Genomic DNA, 23,602 nt, shown 5'->3' on the forward strand with positions numbered 1-23,602 from the left:
AGATTAATATTGATTATGTGTACTTCAAAGTACTCAAATATTATATTGAAAAAAGAATAATAAAAATATGCTTTAAAATTTAAAAATATATAGCTTATAATCAATGTCACAGTGTCAGCCAAGGAGAGGTAAAATTCAAAGGTTCCTCACTAAAAAAATAAGATTCATTTCCTTTTTAACTTGGCCATGATTCACTGTGTGAGTGCAAATGATTTTCACAAAATAACAGATTTATAAAAACCGTAATATAGTAGATAATGCTCATTCAAAGAAAGTAGCAAAATCTCCAAAATTTATAATAGCCCAGTTATTGACAATAGCAAACAAACCTATTATTATGTAGGATTTACACGAGTTTATATATAGTCACTTACTGTGTGATATTTTAAAAAACCTATGAACTGATATATACTTGTCACAGATCTACAGATATAGGAAATCTTTCAACCTTGTCAACTGCTAATGAAAATCTATTTTGGGTCTATAACATCACCAAGAAATCTAGATTGTTCTGGTGGAAGTGTAGAATAAGCTGAAGAGTTAAAAATGTTAAAGTCATCCAGAAGCCACTTGCTACCTGAGGAATGCTCCATCTTGGAAGCCTTCTAGAGGTACCATACCCTAGGAACACCTTCCTAGCTCCTCTGGTATGGTGTGGTATATGTCTCATCTATTACATTTTTATAAATGCAGAGGTGGGTAATACAACAGTGCCATTGCACTTTACTTCAGCTACAAAACAGACCCTTTAAAAATAATTGAGATATTTAGCTCATTAAATTCTCCAAAGGTTGTATACAGGTTGTAACCAGTTTTGATGGAGTCCATCCATCATCATGTATGTGACAATTAACAAAGGCAAAATGAAGAAAAGGCTGTATAAGCAACATGTGACCTTGTTAGTTGAGAAGGCAAATCCAGGATACATAAGACTTATGGACTTTTTACAACTTAAAAAAAATTCGTATTAATAAATGTTTAAAATTTAAAAAAAAATTTTGTGCAAGATGTTCATGGGTTTCCACAATGATATGTTGTCCAATATTGTCATAGGTGACAGGTACAAAATAAAGAATCATATAACAGAAAGATATTAATTAGATTAATACAGATAAACCTAAAAAAATTAAACATTAAATCAATCAACAATGTACAATAATATAAGCAAATGACAAGGTATAGGCAGTGCAGTCAAAAACCTTTTTACCAATCTGAATAGATTGTTTACTATCTTGTGGGGAACAAAACTCAAAAGGTTAACATCACTAAATCTCCAGATATCTTTTAAGGTTCTTTCTCTGAAAAATTTATCCATTTAGCTTTCATTTGTCACCCATCTGAATGTCCTCATAAAGGCACTGAGCAGAATCTCTACTTTGCATGTTGAGAGTATTTAAGACTTTCAAAACTTTGTCAAAATATTTCAGTTTGGTCTCTAGTTTAAGTGGAATAGCTTTTTGCATATTCTTGAGGGGAAGTAAGCAGAATGGTAAAAAGTCAATGAAAATACAAACTGCTAGTAAGAAAATCAAGCAGAGCCAATACGTACTAGTTAGTTCTATGAAGTCAAACTGCTTTGCAGTAGCATTTTGTCCTCAGATACAACTGAATGGAGTTTATTTACAGAGTAAACAAAAAAAGGCAGGAGAACAATAGCGTATTTGCATATGAAGGACTGGTTTCTGTATATTTGGAATTGGGAAGGTGCCATTTAAAAGTAGTGTTCCTGGACATGTGGGAGCTTTGAGACTACATTACCCATGATTCCAATGGGTCTTAGGGCCTGAGAATGTCAAAGGTGCCCACGCAGTGGGAGTTTAAATTCAGGGGGAGGGCTTACAGGAAGCCCTCTAGACCTTCCTGAGGACTGGCTAGAAGATGGGCTCAGGTGCTAAATATAAAAGATAGGCGCAGTCATATATATTTTACCAACATGGCCATGGCTTTAATTAAACTATTTATTTCTATTATTATACCAGTCTTTATCATTTTTAATCGTAACATTTCTAAAACACTCCTTGGTGTTCTGAGTCAGGAGAGAGAAGGGAAAAGCAGGCTTATTTCCTAAAACTGACTTCAAATCTACCAATTTTTGGTCTATTTGCCCTGAAAAGAAACAGTAGAGGAATTCCCGAGTTGCAAGTTACATCTCAACCAGGAGTATAGGGTCAGTTTAAGACTACAGCTTAAAAAATGGCTAGTGCAGGCTGGAAAGCCCACTAGAGTAGGGGAAGGGATTGGAGTGTAAAGATTTTTATATGTCACCCTCTTGGGAAAAAAAAGTGGCTCAGAATGGCAGGCAGGTCTGGTTGTGGGCTGGAGGCTGGGCAGGTACAGCTCAGGCTGAATTGGCAGCAACAACAGCAACAGAGGGCAGGCAGAGCAGCAGTGGCCACAATGGCACAAAAGCACGTGGCTTGCAAAACTTATCTATGCTATCTATTCTTTTCTCAAAGACTTAAAAAATTCTTTAGAATTCTGTCCCTTCAGACCGCTCAAAATGTAGAGATGAAAATTAATATTCAATAACTAAATATTATACTTTATAAAGTTTTAATAATAATAAACTAACATAAAACTACCTAAATTACTCAGCCTGCTCATGAAAGAAGAACGAGAGAGAGGCAGAGCCTCAGAATTTATACAAACATGACCACACAAATGTGGACAAAGGGAAAAGCATTCTAGGTAATGCAGAAAGGAAGTTTGGGTAATGTAGTTTTAGGGGTTCAAGATATTTCTAACTACACAATGTCATAATCTTTTGGGCAGTAGAGACTAGGTGGCTCTGTTTGCCTTCCCCATTTTGGCATTCCAAGTTGCAAATTCTAATATTCTTCCTACAAATTTCTGTAAATATTCCTTTATATTGGTCCTCTGAAACTAATATTCTGTACATAAGCTTCCTCATCCTTAGGAATTTTCTCCATTCCTGCCATGCCTAATTTCTAAGAGGTGAAAGTTCCTTGATCTCACTCTTACCAGTCTTCCTGTCGCCTCTGTACAACTCTCAAGATACTCAAAAATTTGTTATTCAGTTCTTTCATATTAGTACCCACATACATTTTAGATTCACTTGTGAATATATTTTGCTCTGATAACTCATGGAATCACAGAGATGAAAAGGACCATAGAGACCATCTAGTGTGATTCTTTGGTTTTTCAGACTAGGAAATGGAGTATTATGGAGCATATGGAGCAAATGAGAGCAGGAAGAGTTCCCAGACTCCCAGGTTCCTAGACTCTGAGTACCAGAACCTAGATCTGGAAAGGTAGTAACAAAAACATATTGCAGTTGCATATATTTTCAACTATATGGCACTAGGAGAGGTGGAACCTTAGAACAACCTAGTGGGAATTTCTGAACCCCAGCCCTATAGAAAGAGAAAGGGAGTTTGGGGGTAAGCATTAGGAGTGGCCTCTCTAAACTCTAAGTTTGAGGTTTCTGGGATCTAAGAGGAGTGTTCTGGCAGTGTGAGCCTCTTAGAGAAAAGTGAATATAGGATTCCAGCCTTTCAGAATCAGCTTCTTAAAAGGAAACATCTTCACACTAGTATTGGAATTCACACTTTGAAAGTACCCTTCTCTCATTAATTGGGTGGATCCTCCTGGAATCTCAATTTAAGGAGAGCAGCAAAGCCATCCAACCAAATTTCACTACTCTCTATACTCCAGACTTTCTTTTCTATTTTCCCATGCCATGTACTTTTTTTCTTTAAAGCTCCCTTTTATATGTTCCCTTCATTAGAAGGACAGGGATTGTTCTTTTGACTGTGTTTATATATTTATATTCCCATTGCTTAGCACAATGTCTGGCATATAATAAGCAGTTGATATTTTTAAAATTAATTTTTTTACTATCAACCCTTCCAAATGGGACCAGTTGCTGATGATCTTGGTTACTATTGTTGGTTTTTTGGTTGTTTGATTGAGAGGGGAGATTTACATATCATCAAGGTAACCAAGAAAACTCAGTGTCAGGAAATTACAGAAATTATCTAGGGTAACTAATAAGTAACTAAATCATTTGGGGGAGATTCAAACTTCCTTTTGACTTCTAGGAATGACAACATTCTTCTGAGGAATGACAACAATTAACATTATTATTCCACATATTAGTTTTGGTAAGAACAAGGGGTTAATAAAAATAGAAAACTGACATTCTGTTCAAAAGTTGCAAGAGGAATGGCCTTAATCCTCTAACAATAAATAAAAGTAATTTGGGCATATCTCTCTTCTGGCAAACATACATACCATGAAACAAAAAAATAAAAGTAATACAATAATAATTATTGCTATTAAATAATATGAAGTTTCCTTGTTCTTGCCTATTCTTTCCTAGTATCCATTTAATCAAAATATTTCATCTTGAGTGACAGTCATTAAATGTAGTCACCTGGTCCCTGGAAATATCATCCTTAGGATATTTTGGAATAGACCTTGTTCTCCGAGTATCCCTTGAAGGGGCTTCTCCTATTAGGTCCACTTTTCTGATTCTAATCTCTTGAACAGATTCCCTAGGTAATACTATTAAAATATGTCCGTAACAAGATTCAATACAAAATTAGTATTACCTCCTAAATTTGGTTTTCCAGTTCATGGGGTGAAAATCAGTTCAAATCTTATGGAGCTAATTCTATTAATAACAGAGTGATAAGAGGAATTTCAAATTAGAAACCTATAATTCTGAAACTTCAGATAATTTCTGTTTTTACCTACTAGTTGCCCTTTCTTATTTTTACTTGAACCTTATATGAACAAATGCCATTTATAGATTGAAGAAAGGATCTTTTTTCTTCCAAATTTTACAAAACCAAATAAAACAAGCATTTCCATATGTGGAGATCTCTTTATCATCTCTGATAATCTGATGACAGTTTAGTTGATAAGGAGATAAGGACAGAAACGTCTTTTACTTCATGCTTCCAGCTCTGGCTCCAGGAGCATGGAGTTTATTATATATATATTTTCACACAAAGAACACAAAGAAAAACTTACAGCTCATGGTTACAAATCACACAAAAGAAAATCCTTGGAGGCTTCAAAGTAAAGATAGAACAGGGTCCAAGGCCAAATTCTAGCCGCCTGGATATCAGCAAGCAAATTCTGAGAATCATAACTATATTCTATAGATATCATAAATGAATTGAGTCTTGTATTTTTTATAGGGAGGACTGCACCTGGATGGATGAAGTTTTGTCTAGCTCTGACCTTGGCTGACTTAGGAATATTCTTAGAGTTTATGGATCTTAATTTTTTTGTAGAGGAATTGTTAACCCAGTAACTGCTGGTTTGTTTAAAGCTTTCCAATGGGACATATAATGTTATTAAGAAAAGGTGTGGATCTTGAAAAGGAGTCAAAAGGGGAGTCTCAGATATTCATCTATTTAAGACTCTGTTTCTCTTATTGGCCTCCCACATCCATACACAAAGAAAAAGATTCTACATAAATGAAATCAGAAATCTCTTCTATGTGAAGTTTACTTCATATGCACATAATAAATGCCATCCACAAGTGTCTCAGCTCCTTCTTAACCTTCCCACATCATCAGAGAGACAGACATGTTCATACAAAGTAAGTCTTTCATGTTTTCACCTTTCAAATTATTATCTAGAAGTCACATTCAGAATTTATTCTTCCAGCATTGTTTCTGTAGCTGCATATGTTTTCTTGGTTCTACTCATTCATTGTCCATTATTCCATTTGGTTCTTTCTAAGTTTGTTTTTTTTTTTCCTTAAATTAGACTGCTCATCAATTCTTATGGCTCAGTAGTATTCTATCACAATCGAATATCACAATTTGTTTAGCCATACCCCAATTGATGGGCATCCCCTCAGTTTTCAATTCATTGCCACCACAAAGAGAGCTGCTATATATATTTGGAACATGAATTCTTTCCCTCTTTCCCTGATCTCCTTAGGAAACAGATCCAAAATGATGTTACTGGGTCTAAGGGTATATCCAGTTTTATAACTTTTTGAGTGCAATGGCAAATTGCTCTCCAAAATGGTTGATCAGTTTATGGCTCCACCAACAGTGTATTAGTGTTCCCATTTTCCCATATCCTCTCCAACATTTGTCATTCTGTCCTTTTATCATTTTAGCCAGTCTGATGGTGGTAAAATGATATCTCAGAAGTGTTTTGGTTTGCATTTCTCTAATCACTAGTGATTTAGAGCATTTTTTCATATAACTGCAAATGGTCTTAATTTCTTTATTCCAAAATGATCTATTCATATCTTTTGTCCATTTATGAGTTGGAGAATGGTTCTTATTCTTATAAATTTGATAAGGTTCTCTATAAATTTTAGATATGATATCTTTATTTAAGAAACTGTCTACAAAATTTTTTTTCTCAACTTTCTGCTTTCTTTCTAATCTTGGCAACATTTGTTTTATTTGTACAAAAAAGTTTTTAATTTATTGTACTCAAAAGGTATCCATTTTATATTTCATAACATTCTCTATCCCTTGTGATTCATAAATTCCTCTCCTATCCATAAATCTAATAGCCAATATGTTCTCCTAATTTATTTATAACATTAACTTTTATATCTAGATGTTGTATCCATTTTGATCTTCTCTTAGTGATAGTATAAGATATTAGTCTATACCTAGTTTCTGCCAAACTAGTTTCCAGTTGTGGTAATTTTCACCAAATAATGATTTCTTATTCCCAAAAACCTTTGTTTTTTTCAAATACAAGGTTACTATATTTTTTTACTGCTGTTCATTGTATGTCTGTTCTGTTCCACTGATCTATCTTTCTATTTCTTAGTCAGTACCAGATAGTTTGATGATTACTGCTTTATAATAACATCCAGACCTCCTTCCTTTGTTTTTTTAATTAATTCTTATTATATTCTTGATCTTTTGTCCTTCCAAATAAATTTTTTTATTTTTTTCTAATTCAAAAACATACTTTTTTTGGTAATTTAATTGGAATGACATTGAATAAGTAAAATAGTTTAGGTAGGATTTTAATTTTAATTATATTGGCTCTACCCAACCAGAAATATTAATTTCTCCTATTATTTAGATCCAACTTCATTTTTATAAAATGTGTTTTATAATTATGTTCATGTAGTTCCTGTATTTGTTGTGCTATGTATACTGCGAAGTGTTTTATTCTATCTGTAGTTATTTCAAATGGAATGTCTGCTTCTAACTCTTCTTGCAAGATTTTGTTAGTGATATGTATATAAAATTGCTAATGATTTTTGTGGAGTTATTTTATGTTCTGCTACTTTGCTAAAATTATTGATAGTTTCAGCTAAATTTCTGGTTGACTCTTTAGAATGTTCCACATATACCATCATTTTGTTTGCAAATAAAGATAGTTTTGTTATCTCTTTGCCAATTCTGATTCAGAAGGAAAAATCTTAAAGAGGATCCATTAGGGTCTGATTTATAAAATTAATCTTTTCTGTTTCTTAATTTTTTTACTTCGAAATAGAAAAAAAACAAGATTTTAAAATTTCTTTATAATTATTCATGCAATTTTACATGTAAAATCCTTTATCCAATTATTGCTAAAATGTACTCAAAACCTGTATATCTCATTAGAAATACTTGGATGCCAATAACATACATATTATATATATATACACACATATATACATGTATATACACATATATAAGAAGTCAGTCTGATGTGTGTGTGTATATTTAGAGAGAAATAGCCTAATTTTGTTGCTTTCCCAAAGTGAAATGTACTGTTCCCATAAAATTTTATGACTTTTACAACTTTATCCTAGTCCCCTCTTTTGAAGATATACATATTATCCTCATGCCATCCTGAAAGAATGAGATACTTTAAGGTTCTAATCTTATAGATGGTAAATCTAAAAATTCTATCCAGCTGCTTAGGATATGGAGTTGACCACAAATTTAGATGGAAAATAGTAAGACCTTTCATAATTCCATCCAGTTATAGTAGCTTAGATATGTTTTAGCATTAATGTATTAGTTAATAGATTTAATTCTGCAGCTACAAAAATTTTTACAGAAATTTGCTATCAAAAGAAAATGGAGGGGCAGCTGGGTAGCTCAGTGGATTGAGAGCCAGGCCTAGAGATGAGAGGTCCTAGGTTCAAATCCAGCCTCAGACACTTCCCAGCTGTGTGACCCTGGGCAAGTCACTTGACCCCCATTGCCCACCCTTACCACTCTTCTACCTATAAGTCAATAAACAGAAGTTAAGGGTTTAAAATAAAAAAAAAAAAAATTAAAAAAAAAAATGGAGGGGGCAGCTGGGTACTCAGTGTATTGAGAGTCAGGCCTAGAGACAGGAGGTCCTAGGTTCAAATCTGGCCTCAGACACTTCCCAACTGTGTGATCCTGGGTAAGTCACTTGACCCCCATTGCCCACCCTTACCACTCTTCTGCCTTGGAGCCAACACACAGTATTGACTCCAAGATGGAAGGTAAGGGTTAAAAAAAAGAAAGAAAGAAAGAAAATGAAGAAAATAGAGGGACATGGTTATGACAATGTCAAGATTGATCTGACCTAAGCACCACAAGGGAAAAACTCCATTAGATCTGTTTAATTCCAGGTAAGAGTCATAATTAATAGTCAACCATGTAGTTTTACATTATTTGAAGTGTCACATTATTCATATAGCCAGACTGAGAATTAACTAGGCAGGACATTTTTCTGTTCAGAAAGGAAATAACAGTGGGAAATCTGAGGCAAAAGAATTCTACCTTTGCCAGGCAAGGTCATCTCCTCAACCTTCCCAGGCACAGACATCCATTGTAGGAATTTTCAGACCACACTCCTCTTGGACAGCACATGGCATGCCCCTTGAATGGTAGACTATTGACTTAATGACAATTCAGATCATCATACCTGAAATCAAAACTCAGAACAATATCAAATTACAATCCCAAGAGATTTCACCTCAAGTAACAAAATTTTACTAATCACAGGTCAGGGCCAGGTTATTTTTGGTTTTCTCATGTTGCAATAAGTTAAAATAATAAGCACATATAAGAACATATAGGCACATATAAGGTCTTATCTTTTTTATCATTTCTAGTTTAAATCCATCCTGGAGCAGAAACAATCATTAGAAATTAAGAATAACTGTTCTCGAGTTTAACAAATTCTTGAGTTTCACACATATGACAAATATATGACAGTTGATTCAAACCCAACACCAACACCATCTCCCCCCCCCCCCCCAATGCTAGCTAATGCTAGGGAGTGAGGGGTCAGGGGCCAGTTTCTGAGAGAACTTCATTCAGACCAAAGGCGCTTCATGTGAATGCCAGTCCTGGGAGCTCCTCCTGGCATCTGGGGGTAGGGAATTGGACATCAGGCTTTTAGCAAAAGAAGGCAGATTTGAGGGTATATGTGCATGAGTCTCCATCCCCATCTCCCACTCCCCTCACCCTACCCTTCCCCAGCCAGGAAGGCTGGGGCAGGGCTCTGGGGACACTGTTTTGTATTAAAAGAAATGGCAACAATAAAATTATTTGGGGTTAAAAAAAAAACTTCACACCTTACAAACTTTTTTTTTTTTAATCCTACAGACTAACATATATCTGTATTGCTTATTAATCCCTAAGGCAAAATATTGTTTTTTGTTGTTGTTACTAAATTGGGTTAAAGGTATAATTTAAAAATCTACATTTTATTAGCAGGTACAATTTCATAATTTCTATAAGTGAGAGCAAAGCTATAAGATAAATCTCATTGTTTTTATAAGCGAATCCACTTTGTCCCCACACTTTGTCTAAGAGGGGTCTTTGTTACTCACCAAAGGGTTGATAAAGTCTTATGACTCCCCAAATAGAAAGTCCTCAGGAACTTCAGAGATAAGGACAACTTAAGAAATCTTTGATACTTTTTTGCTTCTTTTCCAACAGTAAGTTATTATCCATTTTAAATCAAAACATGCCCAATTAAATACTTAATGGTTATAAACTTTGTGACCACATTCTTTACATGTTCAATTCATACCTTAATTGTATCTATATAAAAAGAGAAGTTAATTTTCTGTTGGTACAATTGTGCTAACTTCTTAGTATCATTTTTCAAATTAACAGTATTTCTTATACTATGGTTTCACAAAATTCATAATACAAAAAAATTTAGAAACCTAACAATCACACAAATAATTCTATGCGTTTTTTAAACATAACACAAAGATTTTTTTTTTAAACCCTTGTACTTCAGTGTATTGTCTCATAGGTGGAAGTTTGGTAAGGGTGGGCAATGGGGGTCAAGTGACTTGCCCAGGGTCACACAGCTGGGAAGTGGCTGAGGCCGGGTTTGAACCCAGGACCTCCTGTCTCTAGGCCTGACTCTCACTGCACTGAGCTACCCAGCTGCCCCCCACAAAGATTTTTTTTTGCCAGTCAAATAATATCAATTTATTTGTATCCATTTCCAAATTCTCTTATATAGAAAATCATTCCACATCAATCACATTCAAAATCAGTATATAGTAGTTACACTTATTAAAAAGCTAACATTTATCAATGTACCAGGAACTGTACTAAGTTCTTTACAATTATCATGCCATTTGAGCTTTACAACAACCCTGGGAGGTATAGGGCTGTTATCATTCCCTTTTACAGATGAGGAAACAAAGACAAAAAAATGACTAGCTCACAGCTAATAAAAGCCTGAGACTAGAGTTGAACTTGTCTTCCTGATTCATGTAGCTTCCAAGCAATAGAACCTTAATGACAGATATGAAGTATATTTTGCCATAAATTGTGATTTATTACAATTATCCTAATAGGAGAGAGCATCTCACTTTAAATGAGTCCACATTATCATTTGGTTTCAGGACAAACTTCAGTCAATTTAAAATCTCAGTTTTCAAAAGAACCATTAGTTGCTAGTACCTAAAATTATATAGCTCACTGCTTTCAGTTAGCTCATTTTCAAAGATTCTTTGTGGCAGTTTCATTTTCCCATCTCCCTCTAAAGACTGGAATATGCTGTACTAATGATCCTTCAACGCCAGAATTTTAGTATGCTATATTCAAATAATGCCATGCTGCAAAATTTATTTCTATATTTTCCATAGATAAACATTATAACTTGATAAGGGAATACTATTGTGCCGTAAGAAATAATAAGCAGGAGAACTCAGGAAAACCTGGAAAGATTTACATGAACTGAAACAGTGTAAAATAAGCAGAATCCAAGAGGACATTATACACGACAGGAATACAATGATCAACTGTGAATGACTTCGCTATTCTCAGCAATAAAATGATCCCCAAACTATCCCAAAGGACTCTTGTTAAAAAATGCCATCTGCTCCAGGGAAAAAGAACTAAATCTCAATCCAGTCCAAAGCATATTTTTTTCATTTTCTTTCTCAATTTTTTTTTTCTATTTGAGTATCCTTCCACAAAAGGATCAGCATGGGAAAATGTTTTCTAGGACTACACATGTAAAATCCATATGAGATTGATTTCCATCTCAGTAGGGGTTGGGAATGGGTGGGCAAGAAGAAGGGAGGGAAAGAATTCAAGACAATATTCTTTGGAAAATGTTGGAAATTGTTTTTACATGTAATTGTGGAAAAATAAAAGAAATTTCAATTAATAAAAAGAAATGTATTAGGTCTTTTGGTAGAGGAAAGTGAGTCAGAAAGGAAGTGTATCCTTTCCTCCCGGCTCTGGAAGGTTTACATTTTATAGGATTTAAACAAGGGTGCTTGCACTTGAGTCACAGATTCACAGTTAAGTAACTTTGCTGAGAGAGCAGTTTGAAAGCAAGGAAGTTGAGATGGATATGAGTGAATGTAAACATTCAATAATATTCTGACAAAATCAAAACATAAAGGGAACTCAGAACACAAACTTGGGTGAACCCATAATAAGACCCAGATGAGGAGACCCAAAACAAGAATCTTTTAGGTGAATCCAAGATCTGGGGGATCCCACAATTCCTTGTGTTATGCCCGGAGAAGTATCCCAATAAATGAGTCTTGAGCCAACAATGCAAAAATGCAAAGGGACTTTATTGTCTAGCTCGAACTAGGGTCTCTCAGGAAAAGTTAGTGAGGGACCCAGAGCTGTGCCTGGGCTAGAGTTTTTATGAAATAGTAGTCAGAATGGAACAGGGTAGAGGAATGTCCTTAGGTTAGGAAATCTTATAGATAAGGGGAATGTCCTAAGGTATTCTTGTAGATAAGGGGAATATCTGCTGGGAGGAGATCCTGGGGAGAAGGGGAAGGTCTGCCAGGTAGATAAGGTCAGTTCTGGGAGACTGGAGGTCTGCTAGGTTGGGATTCTTGTGGATAATTCTATTTCACCATAATGTCATATAAGGGTCAGGCCCATAATGTCATACAGGGGTCAGGATTTTTAATTCTGACTCTTTCTAGGTTCCACACTTGTAGCCATATCCAGCATTCCTAGAGAATTACTAAATTCAGGGCAACATTTTGGGTTCAAATAATCTCTAGTCACATAAAGTTAGATTCAAATAATGTTAACAAGTGATTAATAATAATCCACAGTCCTAATCCTACAGAAGATATGTTTGTTTTTATAATGGGATTCTTGGATTTCCAATTCTAAAGAAATTTGTTGTCATTTCTCTCATAATAGACACTTTAGTTACTGGTCCTGAGCAAGGGGCAGGGAGAGGAAAAACACAGAAGAGCTTTATATTACCTTCAAGCTCTCTAATTATGAAAAGTTATTTGTAATAGAACCTTTAAAAGAGTTCTTGCTCTCCCCTACTTTCTCAGCTTCAGCTTTTCTGCATTGACCATCTCTCTCAGTGATGGGAAAACTATAGCCCAAGGGCCAGATGTGGTCCCCTGAAATGTTCTATCCAGCCAGGAGACATTATTCCTAATCTGATGAATACAATAAGTAGGATACAATACAATGAAACTTTGAAAGAGTTGCCTTAGAAATAGACTGACAGATGAGCATTTCCTTTCCTTTGGCCCCCCTCTTTAAAAAGTTTGCTCATCATTGAATTCTATCACATTCTCTTAGATATTTTTATGGCCCTGGAAATGTTCTATTTTTTTAAAACCATATATCATCCTTGGATAGATTGACTATTACTTCTCCCCAGGTCAATGACATTTAAAAGGTTAGTGTGTTCTTACAGCATTTACACTCCTTTAGCAGCTTAGCACCTAGTTATGAAATTTAATAGTTAATAGACCAAGCCATAAAATAACTTTGTCTCTTGCTTCCTCCCCTCACTCCTTTCCCCAAATCTGAACTTCTATTTCATTGGTAATGAAGACATAATAGATATGTTTTGGGACCTGAATAACAGAATCTTAAAATAGGAAGAGATTTCAAAGGTCCTCTAGTCCAAACTTCAGAGATATTCTCTATTTCATCCTCAACACATGAACATCCAATCACAATCCCTTGTACTTTTGGGAAGCCTACATTGGTAGAAAGTTAATATTAATCAGTACCCCTTTTTGGTCCCTCAAAACAACATTTCGATTTAAAGCAACAACAAAATATGATCATAAGGCTGAAGCTATGAACTGACTTCTTCCAGCTTCCTGAGGCAGGGTGGAGATAAATTCTTTGTTTATCTGTAAACAAGCCTCTTAGATAATGAATGCCTTGCTGAGACACATCGTGTTACTCCTGGCAATGAGAATACCCAACCAAGTTTAAAGACTGCCAATCAAAGAGTCTTGGGGAAAGGGACATTATGGAGAGCATAACTTGGCAGAGGGGACAGGAAATTATTCTCTTTTCCTGGAATCATGAACTTAGGTGGCATGAGGTCTGACTCAGAGCTGATTCTGCTTGTTCAAGGTGGAAGAGGCAGAAAGATCTACCTGGCCACAGGTGGCTGCTACTTCTTACTTTCTTTCTCTGGCCTACTTTTTGCTATTTAACAAATAATTATAAAATGAAGATATGGTTTCCAAAGAATTTTCATCTTAACATATTGTTAGAAAGTTGTCCATTTAGTAAGATAGAAGACATTTCTCTGCAAGTTTCATTCATTGTTCTATCCTCTGGGCCAAACAGAATGGGTTGAAATAATTTTCCACGTAACAGACCAACAAATAGATGAAAATTCTTATCATTTTCTCTTGTCTTCTACTCTCTGGCTTAAGACATAGATCCAGTTCTTTTACCATTTCTCAAATGGCATAATCTTTTACATTTTAGCATTTTAATTCACTTTTTCTTGATAGATTTCAATATCCAAATTAGATCTAGCTCTTCTACTTCTGTGACTAGTATCTACCTTTAAAGAATTACAACACTGACAAAACCTTAAATCCTACTTTACAAATAAATTATATCCAACTTTGCTGCAGGTTTCTCTGATAAAGGTCTTATTTCTCAGATATCTAAAGAAGTAATTCAAACTTGTTAGAGTAAGAGCCATTCCTTATTTGATAAATGATTAAAGGATACAAATAAGCCGTTTTCTAAGAAAGTCAAGCTATCAGTAACTACACAAAAATGTTTCAAATACCTAATAACTAGAGAAATGCAAATTAAAGTAACTTAGAACTTTTACTTTACATTAGATTGACAAAGCTGACAAAAAAAAGCTATTGGTGGACTATGAGGAAAAGATTGTGCTTTGTTGGTTTGGACATACAGTCTGGAAAGTAATTTTTTTTTTTTAACCCTTAACTTCTGTGTATTGGCTCATAGGTGGAAGAGTGGTAAGGATGGGCAATGGGGGTCAAGTGACTTGCCCAAGGTCACACAGCTGGGAAGTGTCTGAGGCCAGATTTGAACCTAGGATCTCCAGTCTCTAGGTCTGACTCTCAATCCACTGAGCTACCCAGATGCCCCCTGGAAAGTAATTTGAAATGTATTCTCAAAAGTTATTTAAATGTGCACACATTCTATTAAGCATATTTGTTTTGTTGGTTGTTGTTCAATATTGTCTGACTCTTCCAGACCCCATTTGGGCTTTTCTTGGGAATACTAGTATGGTTTGCCATTTCCTTTTTCAACTCATTTTACAGATGAGGAAATGAGACAAACAGGGTTAAATGACTTGTCTAGGGTCATACTAGTAAGTGTCAGAGGCCAGATTTGAACTCAGGAGTCTTCCTGACTCTAGGCCTGATATTCTATCCACTGTGCCACTCATCTCTTCTATACCAAAGAAATCAACAAAAAAGGAAATTAACCCATATGTACAAAAATATTTATACCAGTTCTTTTTATTAGAACCAAAAATTGGAAATTAAAAGTGTTTCCTCATTCTGGAGAATGGCTAAACAAACTATAATATATGAATGTAATGTAATGTTATTACATTATAATGATGGATTATTACATTATGGTGATAGACTCAGGGAGAATAAAATATATTTTTGATCTGTTCAATGTGGAAATGTGTTTTGCTTGAATATGTATATCTGTTATAAGGGTATTATTTTTCTTTTAGTGTAAATATATAGTGAATAAAAATAAGCATAAATATAGAGTGAATAAATTAAAATACATGTAAAGTTGTTAAAACCAAAAAGTAGTTTGGAAGAGAAGACACTAGCAGTTGGGGATAAAAGCTTTCATAAAAGACAATATTTAAACTGTATCTTTTTTTAAACATTTATTAATATTTATTTTTTAGAAAAGTTAACATGGTGATATATTTCATGCTCTTACTTTCCCCTCCACCCTGTCCCCCCCCCCCCAACTCCCACCCCACCTCCCTCATGGCTGATGCATACTTCCACTGGTTTTAACATGTGTCATTGATCAAGACCTATTTCCAAATTGTTGATAGTTGCATTGGTGTGGTAGTTTCGAGTCCACATCCGCAATCATGTCCACTTCAACCCATGTGTTCAAGCAGTTGTTTTTCTTCTGTTTCCACTCCTGCAGTTCTTCCTCTGAATGTAGATAGTGTTCTTTACCATAAATCCCTCAGAATTGTCCTGGGTCATTGCACTGCTGCTAGTACAGAAGTCCATTACATTCTATTTTACCACACTGTATTGGCCTCTGTGTACAATGTTCTGGCTCTGCTCCTTTCACTCTGCATCAATTCCTAGAGGTCTTTCCAGTTCACATGGAATTCCTCCAGTTTATTATTCCTTTTAGCACAATAGTATTCCATCACCAGCATATACCACAGTTTGTTCAGCCATTCCCCAATTGAAGGACATACCCTCCTTTTCCAGTTTTTTGCCACCACAAAAAGTGCGGCTATAAATATTTTCATACAAGTCTGTTTATCTATGATCTCTTTGGGGTACAAACCCAACAATGCTATGGCTGGATCAAAGGGCAGGCATTCTTTTATAGCCCTTTGAGCATAGTTCCAAATTGCCAGCCAGAATGGTTGGATCAGTTCACAACTCCACCAGCAATGCATTAATGTCCCAGTTTTGCCACATCCCCTCCAGCATTCATTACTCTCCCCTTCTTTCATTTTAGCCAATATGCTAGGTGTGAGGTGATACCTCAGAGTTGTTAAACTGCATCTTAAGGAAAGAAAGAAGATTTGAAGCAGAAGTAAGGAGAAGATACATTCATTTATGTGGGATGATCAATTCAGAGGCCTAGAGATGGGAAGGTAGAGTATTGTGTCTGAGGAAAAGAAAGAAGTTTATCTGGATCACAGAGTTCAGGAAGAAGAGGAATACCCAATGAGGCTAGAAAGATAGGTTGAGGAAAGGTTTTGTAGAAGTTTGAAAGCTAAATTGCCCAGGGCCATCAAACCCACCCTGTCTGACATGGTCACGGGGGACCTCGAGGAAGTGCATGGCAGCCTCAGGAAGGATGGAAACCCCTCATTCAGATACCTCCGTGTGACTCTTCTCTTACTAACACTCCTTATTATTGGAATTATTGTGATCAATATCCCTACTCAGCCCCAGGAAAAATCAGAAGAACAGTAAAGGCTGTTACTAGAACCCTCACAGGCCCCCCTACAGACTCTTAGGCAATTCCCACCTTTACATGTAGTAATATAGAAATTTACCTAGAAGTCACTTCACAACAAACCAGCACATACTGAATTAATGTTAAAGATTTAAAACCCTAATTTAGATCTCTCATTCCCATACACAAGTGCCTGCAAAAAAAGGTCAGAACGGTCTCCAAGTTTCCCCCCTCCCTGATCCCTGATTCGGTACAGTACGTTAACATAAAAGAACAATAAATGATAAATGGAGAAATTGTCTCCCATGAAAAGGCCTGTGCTTTCCCACCACTGTAGCCAAAGAGATATGTCAAACACATCTTGAAAAATATTGAAAGTTACTGGAGAATGAAAAGTATGACTTAATACATTGTCTCCAAGTAAAGATGCATGATGAGAATGGATTTCCATGCCAACATTATGTGTGATCTCAAAGCATATAAAAATAAACCTTATTCAAGGCAGAGCAGAGCAGTATTCATGATGCCTGCCTGACTGAAGTTCAGACTGTCTCTCATTCGTCTTAACACGCCAAAACTGTCCCACCACCGAGTTTTCCTGGACCTGTGGGAGTTAGACTCCCACACTAAATAGAGGAGTTTATATTTTATTCTAAAGAGGATAGAAAGCCAGAGGAGCTGGCTGAGTAGTCAGATTTACACTTTAGGAAAATTAGTTTGGCAGCATCATGTAGTGTGAACTACATGATGTGTAGTGGTGGTGGAGGGTGGGAGAGACTTGAGGCAGAGAGACCAATGAGGAAGCTGTTGGAGCAATCTAGTGCAGAGAGAGGAGGGCTTGTACTAAGGTGGTAGCTCTGTGAATAGAGAGTAGTCAGATTTAAGACATACTGTGAATATACAAATTTCATAATTTGACAACAGATTAGATATGTTGGGTGAATGAAAGTGAAGAATTTCTAAATGCTAAGATTATAAATCTGGTAGGAAATGGGGGTAAAATAAATTCAGTTTTGAATATATTGGATTCAATATGTTTCTTGGACATACAATTCACAACGTCCAAATTGATATGGTATTTATAATATGGGTCTGATATTCAGAGGAAAGACCAGTGCTGGATCTGGGAATCAGATGAATATTAAGGATAGTTAAGCCTATGAGATGGAGATGCGAAATGAAGTCACCGATAGAGACAGAATATAGAGGTAGAAGAGGAGAGGGCCTAAAACAGAACTTTAGGGAATACTCTCATTAAAAAGTTGTGATATTGATAATGAAACAGCAAAGAAAACTAAGAAGGTGTAGGGTTTCAAGTACGAACAAATCATGAAAGTATTAAAGATGTATTCAAAAGCTGACTCTTGTGAGCAATGTGCTCATGTACATTATGGATATATTTCTAATATGTTATATAATTGATTTCTGAATCCTTGCATTGAATTAGGGCTCAAATCTTGTATTCTTACTGCTCCCGGTGCCTGCAGTCCAAATGTCAAACGAACCTCTGGGCTGGGCGCTGGCTACTACATTGTCTTAGCCTCCATCTCATTTATCCTGTTGTTGTTTATCAAGCTGATGCTAAATTCTCTACCATATCACATGTTTAATTAACTATCTCCCATCCCCCATTCCATGAAACTTCAATAAAACTGTATTCATCTGTACCTCGCTGTCTCTCATACCATCAGAGAAACAACTGACAGGCTGAATGCTATGCTGATGAATCCAGTGTCTCTGTGCCTCTTTTCTCTCTCTATGTCTTCTCTTCCTTAATCTTTAAACTCTTCCACCTATTTTTCCTCAGTCTTCAGCTTCCTTTTCAGGTGGTCAACCCACAAAAGAATATTTTGTAATTGTTGGTCAGTTACAGAAGAAATGGTCAGGCAGGTAAGAGAAGAAATAGGAGAGATCATTGCTTATTGACTTATTGATTGATGGTAAAGAAAAACTGGAGAAGAGATAATATTCAAGAGTAAAGAGAAGTCAGCCTTGCTAAATGCTGTGGTTACATAGAAACGGATGAATACTGTGAAAAGACAATCAGAGTTTGCAATTAAGAGAGCAGTTTCAGTTGAGTAATTAGGACAGAAGCCAGATAGCAAAGGATTGAGCAGTGAGAAAGATAAATAGAGAGAGCATGTAAAGATAGATTTTTCTAGAAAAGAAGTATAGAATGATAGTTTGAGATGACAGTAGGGTATAGTGGAAGTTGTTATTGTTTTAGGATGGGAGAGATTTGGGCATGCCTGAACAATGGGCAGTGTACAGTTGGAATATCTAACTATTGGGATGAAATTGGAGAGAAAGAAAAGCAAAATTAGAAAAGGGATAATAGCTAGGGAAAGTACTGAGGAATGGAGGAGTTCAGGTCTCCATGAGAGTGAATTTGTTTAGGAGTGATAGGAAGTTATGGTCAGAGAAGGGGAATACAGGTTCTAATTAGGGTAGTAGAGTAGTCAGTAATGGTATGATCTAATGTTTAATCATCCCTATGTGGAATATGTGGAATGAAGGACTAGATAATGGAATTTAAGGGGGCTGAGGAACTGGGAGATTAGAAAATTTAAGGAAGCGTCTTTGTGGATACTGAAATGCCTTAGTCTAAGGCAGGGGTCAGCAATGTATGGCTCTCCAGCCATATCTGGCTCTTTTGAGGGCCAGATATGGCTCTTTCTGCAGGAGCCATAAAGTCAATTTTTTTTCAGGCGCTGTTACAGGAGCGCGAACTGTGAGCACTGTACAGCTCTCACGAAATCACATTTTTTAAAAATGTGGCTTTTATGGCTCTCACTGCCAAAAAGGTTGCCGACCCCTGGTCTAAGGGCATGAGTTGAGGAAGAGAAGAAAGGTACTGAACTCCATGAAAAAGGAGGAAGAATGAGCAAGGATTGGTATACAACTGCCACTATATTTTGGATTGGGAGAAAATTCTGATTAAGTAATCTTTAAAGGAAGAAAAGTTGCTGAATGGAAGAGGTAAAGGGAAAGTATGGCAGTTATGTGGGGAGAAATGAGTTTTTCAACTTCTCCTGTAGGACCAGTGTTAGGAGATATAAGAGAAGATACAGCCAATATTTTAAAGGATAGCCAGTGTTGTCAGAGGGAGATGGATTTCAGAGAGAGTTAATAGATGGAAAGAGTGGGAGAGAAAGAGATTCAAGATGAAATTTCAAGAGAAAGAGTTTCATTATGGAAAGAGAATTTCAGAGAGCATAGTGGAGTAAGATACCAGTAGGGTTAAGTACAATGGGAATGAATGAAGGGGAAAAGGTGCCTGAAGATAGCTTTTTTCTAAATGATGACTGATTAATAAGAAGATAGAGAGAGAAATAGGAGCAGCCATGATATAATAATGAATGGGAGAAAGTTAGTAAAGTTCATAGTCTTAGAAGAAGTTGGACCAGGACTTAGTTCAGATCTCAAGTCTACTACATGCTAACAGTATGATCTTTGGTAATTTACTTTAGTTAGCCTTAATTTCATAGTGTATAGGTAGAATAATGTCTAAAGTCTCTTTTAGCTTTAAATCTATGATCTTAGACCAGTTCTTATGGAAAATTGTTGCACTGTCATTTCCCAATTTAATCTTATGAAGTGGGCACAAGATCTCTAATTGGAAAATCGAGGGAGAATATGTAGCAACTCAGATGTTTCAGTGTAACTTGAAACTCCAATGTCCAACCAATAAATTGGTATTTAATAGATCCTGGTTTATCTCTAATCTGGTTACTACTTAATAACAATGTAGAAAGTTTCCTGCTTGTATCCATCTGCTTCAGGAAAAAGATCCATCTGTTTTCAGGGTGGTGATGGGTTAAAGATTTCGAGTGTGTAATGGGTATGCTCTGCTTGATGAAGAATAGAGTACTTTGCCTAAAGGCAACTAGATGAAATAGTGGTTAGTGTGAGGTCCTAGAGTCAGAAAGACTCATCTTTTTGAGTTCAAATCTTACCTCAGACATTTACTAGCTCTGTAACCCAGGACAAGTCACTTGAACTCTATTTACTCCAATTTCCTCATATATAAAATGAACTGAGGAAAAAAAATGGCAAACCACTCCAGACTCTTTGCCAAGAAACCAAGGACAGGGAAGTATAATTGATTAACATTACAATGGCTACAAGGAAATGAGAGGTCCAAACTACACTGACAGGATGCAAAACAAGTTTGGGGAAAAAAACCATAGCCAGAGGCTGGGGTATCAGGGAGTGATCTACTTACAATAGGTACTAAAAAGATGGTTTCTGCACAGGTGTTGGTCTTCTTGGGAACAGATCTGATACAGTAGGACAGTGATGGGCAAACTTTTTAAAGAGGGGGCCAAAGGAAAGGAAATGCTCATCTGTCAGTCTGTTTCTAAAGCAACTCTTTCAACGTTTCATTATATTGTATTGTCAGATTAGAATAATGTTGTGGGGCCGGATAGAACATTTCAGGGGGCCACATCTGGTGGGCCATAGTTTGCCCATCACTGCAGCAGGAGAAACTTCTAAGACGAAAAGGGTACTTAGCATTTGCTTAGGTCAGCTAGCCCCTTCTAAGCTGGTATTATCAAAACTTTAAGGTCTATTATTCAGTCTGAAACTGGTGAGTCTGAGACTTCCATCAGGTTGAATTCTCAGGGGACAGGGACAGGATTGGGGTCTCCAGATTTCAAGTCGACACAAATGACAACCATAAATGGACACAAGAAGACATACTTCTCCTTGAGAGCCTGCTTATCCTAGCTATTATATCTTGATCCAGCTATAGTTGTTACCTGTACCACAAGCAGTGCTCTATAATAAATAGAAGATGGACACTTGACCAATGAAACAATGTTTCAAGACATACCCTAGATCAGTGATGGTAAACCTTTTAGAGACTGAGTGCTCAAACACCACATAGGAGGCACCCTTCCCTTACCCCAGACAGGGGAGGGAGGAAGTGCTCCCACTGGGCTGCTGGGCAGGGGGGCGGGTGATAAGAGAAATGTCCTCAGGCTCTAATGGAGGGGGGAAGGGAGCAGCCCCCTCCAACACATGTGCTGTGTGTTTGCCAACACAGCTCTAGATATTCCCTGAATCAAAAGTACGATGTGATCCATTCCACAGCAACTCCATAGCTATGATTACTCAATTACTCACAGAAAAGAAAAGAGAAAGATCGTCTAGTAGTATGACCTCAGCATTTCTAAAGCAGGAAATTGTGTGCATATGTGGAAATAGAACCTTTGCTTATTTGACTATACCTTCATGGAAAAGTATGCTTAAGTGGGAAAAAGTCTATCAAAATCTAATGACTCACAGCCAACTGTTGGGCCAGCACATGAGATAAAAGATTATGTGTTTGAATGTGAAGATGGTAATCTTGCTTCAGAAAACAAAGTTAGCCATTTTTCAATCACTTTCTAATCTACTTTACTATAGTAAAATACAGACTTATAGAAATGATGAAACTGAGAACCTAATGACATCAAACCAGTTCTTTATTGGATCAAAGACTGATGCTGAAAAAATAATTAGTCAATACCAAAAGATGATTCAGAATGAAGCCAGTTGTCCAGTGAAGATGTTCCAAAAGTCGAGTGGATCAGGCAATCTTAGTCAATTTTTTCCAGGGAAAGAAATGGCAAGAGTAGAAGGAAGTAATACAGTCAAACTGTTCCCCACAACTACTACACAGCTATCTAGAAAATACATCAGACTAAGTCCTGATCAGGAAATTAAAGGAAAAAAAACACACCCAAGAGCTTATTGGTTCAGCCATCAGTGCTAGGAAAGGGAGTCCTTCATGTATTAAACTTCCTTCAAGTTCAGAAATATTTCCATCCAAGTCATGGCAAAACCTGCTGAATTTAACTTCATCAATGCAGTGGGCTCTGGATGTAGAGCACAAGATATCCGATGTACCGATATAATACTAGTTCCATTAACCCTGCAGGTTTAAACCCAAGCACCATTTTACCGTCAGGAGATCTAGTACCAGGTGCATCAGAAGCTGAAATGCAGTCAGGCTCTCTGTCAGATGTCCCCTATGATCTAAAAAATATTTCTAGTCTCTGGCCCTTAAATATACGCCAGCTTACAGATGATTCACTCATTTTCAATCCACTCCAGCAGCAGCAACAGCATCTCTCTCCCTTTTTTCCATAGCAGCAGTCTCAGCCCCTGATGACTTCTAGTCCCTAGCAGCCAGAAGAGTTCTGAACCAGGTTCAGCCAGTCAAGACCAAAGTTTGTCTGTTCAACAAACTGCTTGCTGTTCTTAACCTGACTGGAGTCATGAGCTTTATCCAGTCTCAGGCAGTTGTTTCCTCTCAGCTTGGGTCTTCCAGAACAGACCTGAGCAAAACTTTCCTCAATAAAGATTACAATTTTCCTCTGCCTTGCAACAGCAGCAGCAACAGATACAATTTCGACTCTTATAGCATCAAATGACTATGCAAGAGCAGCAGTACAAACAGCTCAAGTCAACATACAGGCAGACAGTCAAAAAAAATAAAATTAAGGAAGGCATGCCAACCACTCCAAAATCCAATTCTCACATTTTTTTAGGGATTCTTTTCTCTTAAAAAAAAAAAAGTCATTGAATCAGAGTGCTTTTTATTTCACTTGTTTTTGTTTTATTGGGTTTTAAAAATATCAGTTTTTACACAGCTGGAGTAGGGGCAAAAGTACCAAATTAGTAAGGGAACTGTGGAAAAATATGAGATCATTGACTTTAGATATTAAAAATATATAAAATAGACATCACTGTAGAAGATAATGTAATGAAGTAGAATGCAAAAT

The 23,602-nt window shown here is 36.4% G+C and overlaps 1 pseudogene; it reads left to right on the forward strand.

Moving 5' to 3' along the window:
* Window positions 1–3,174: 3,174 nt before the first annotated feature.
* Window positions 3,175–23,241, forward strand: LOC123250994 (annotated as a pseudogene).
* Window positions 23,242–23,602: the final 361 nt, after the last annotated feature.

Source organism: Gracilinanus agilis, chromosome 1 (assembly GCF_016433145.1).
Source record: "Gracilinanus agilis isolate LMUSP501 chromosome 1, AgileGrace, whole genome shotgun sequence".
Lineage (NCBI taxonomy): Eukaryota > Metazoa > Chordata > Mammalia > Didelphimorphia > Didelphidae > Gracilinanus > Gracilinanus agilis.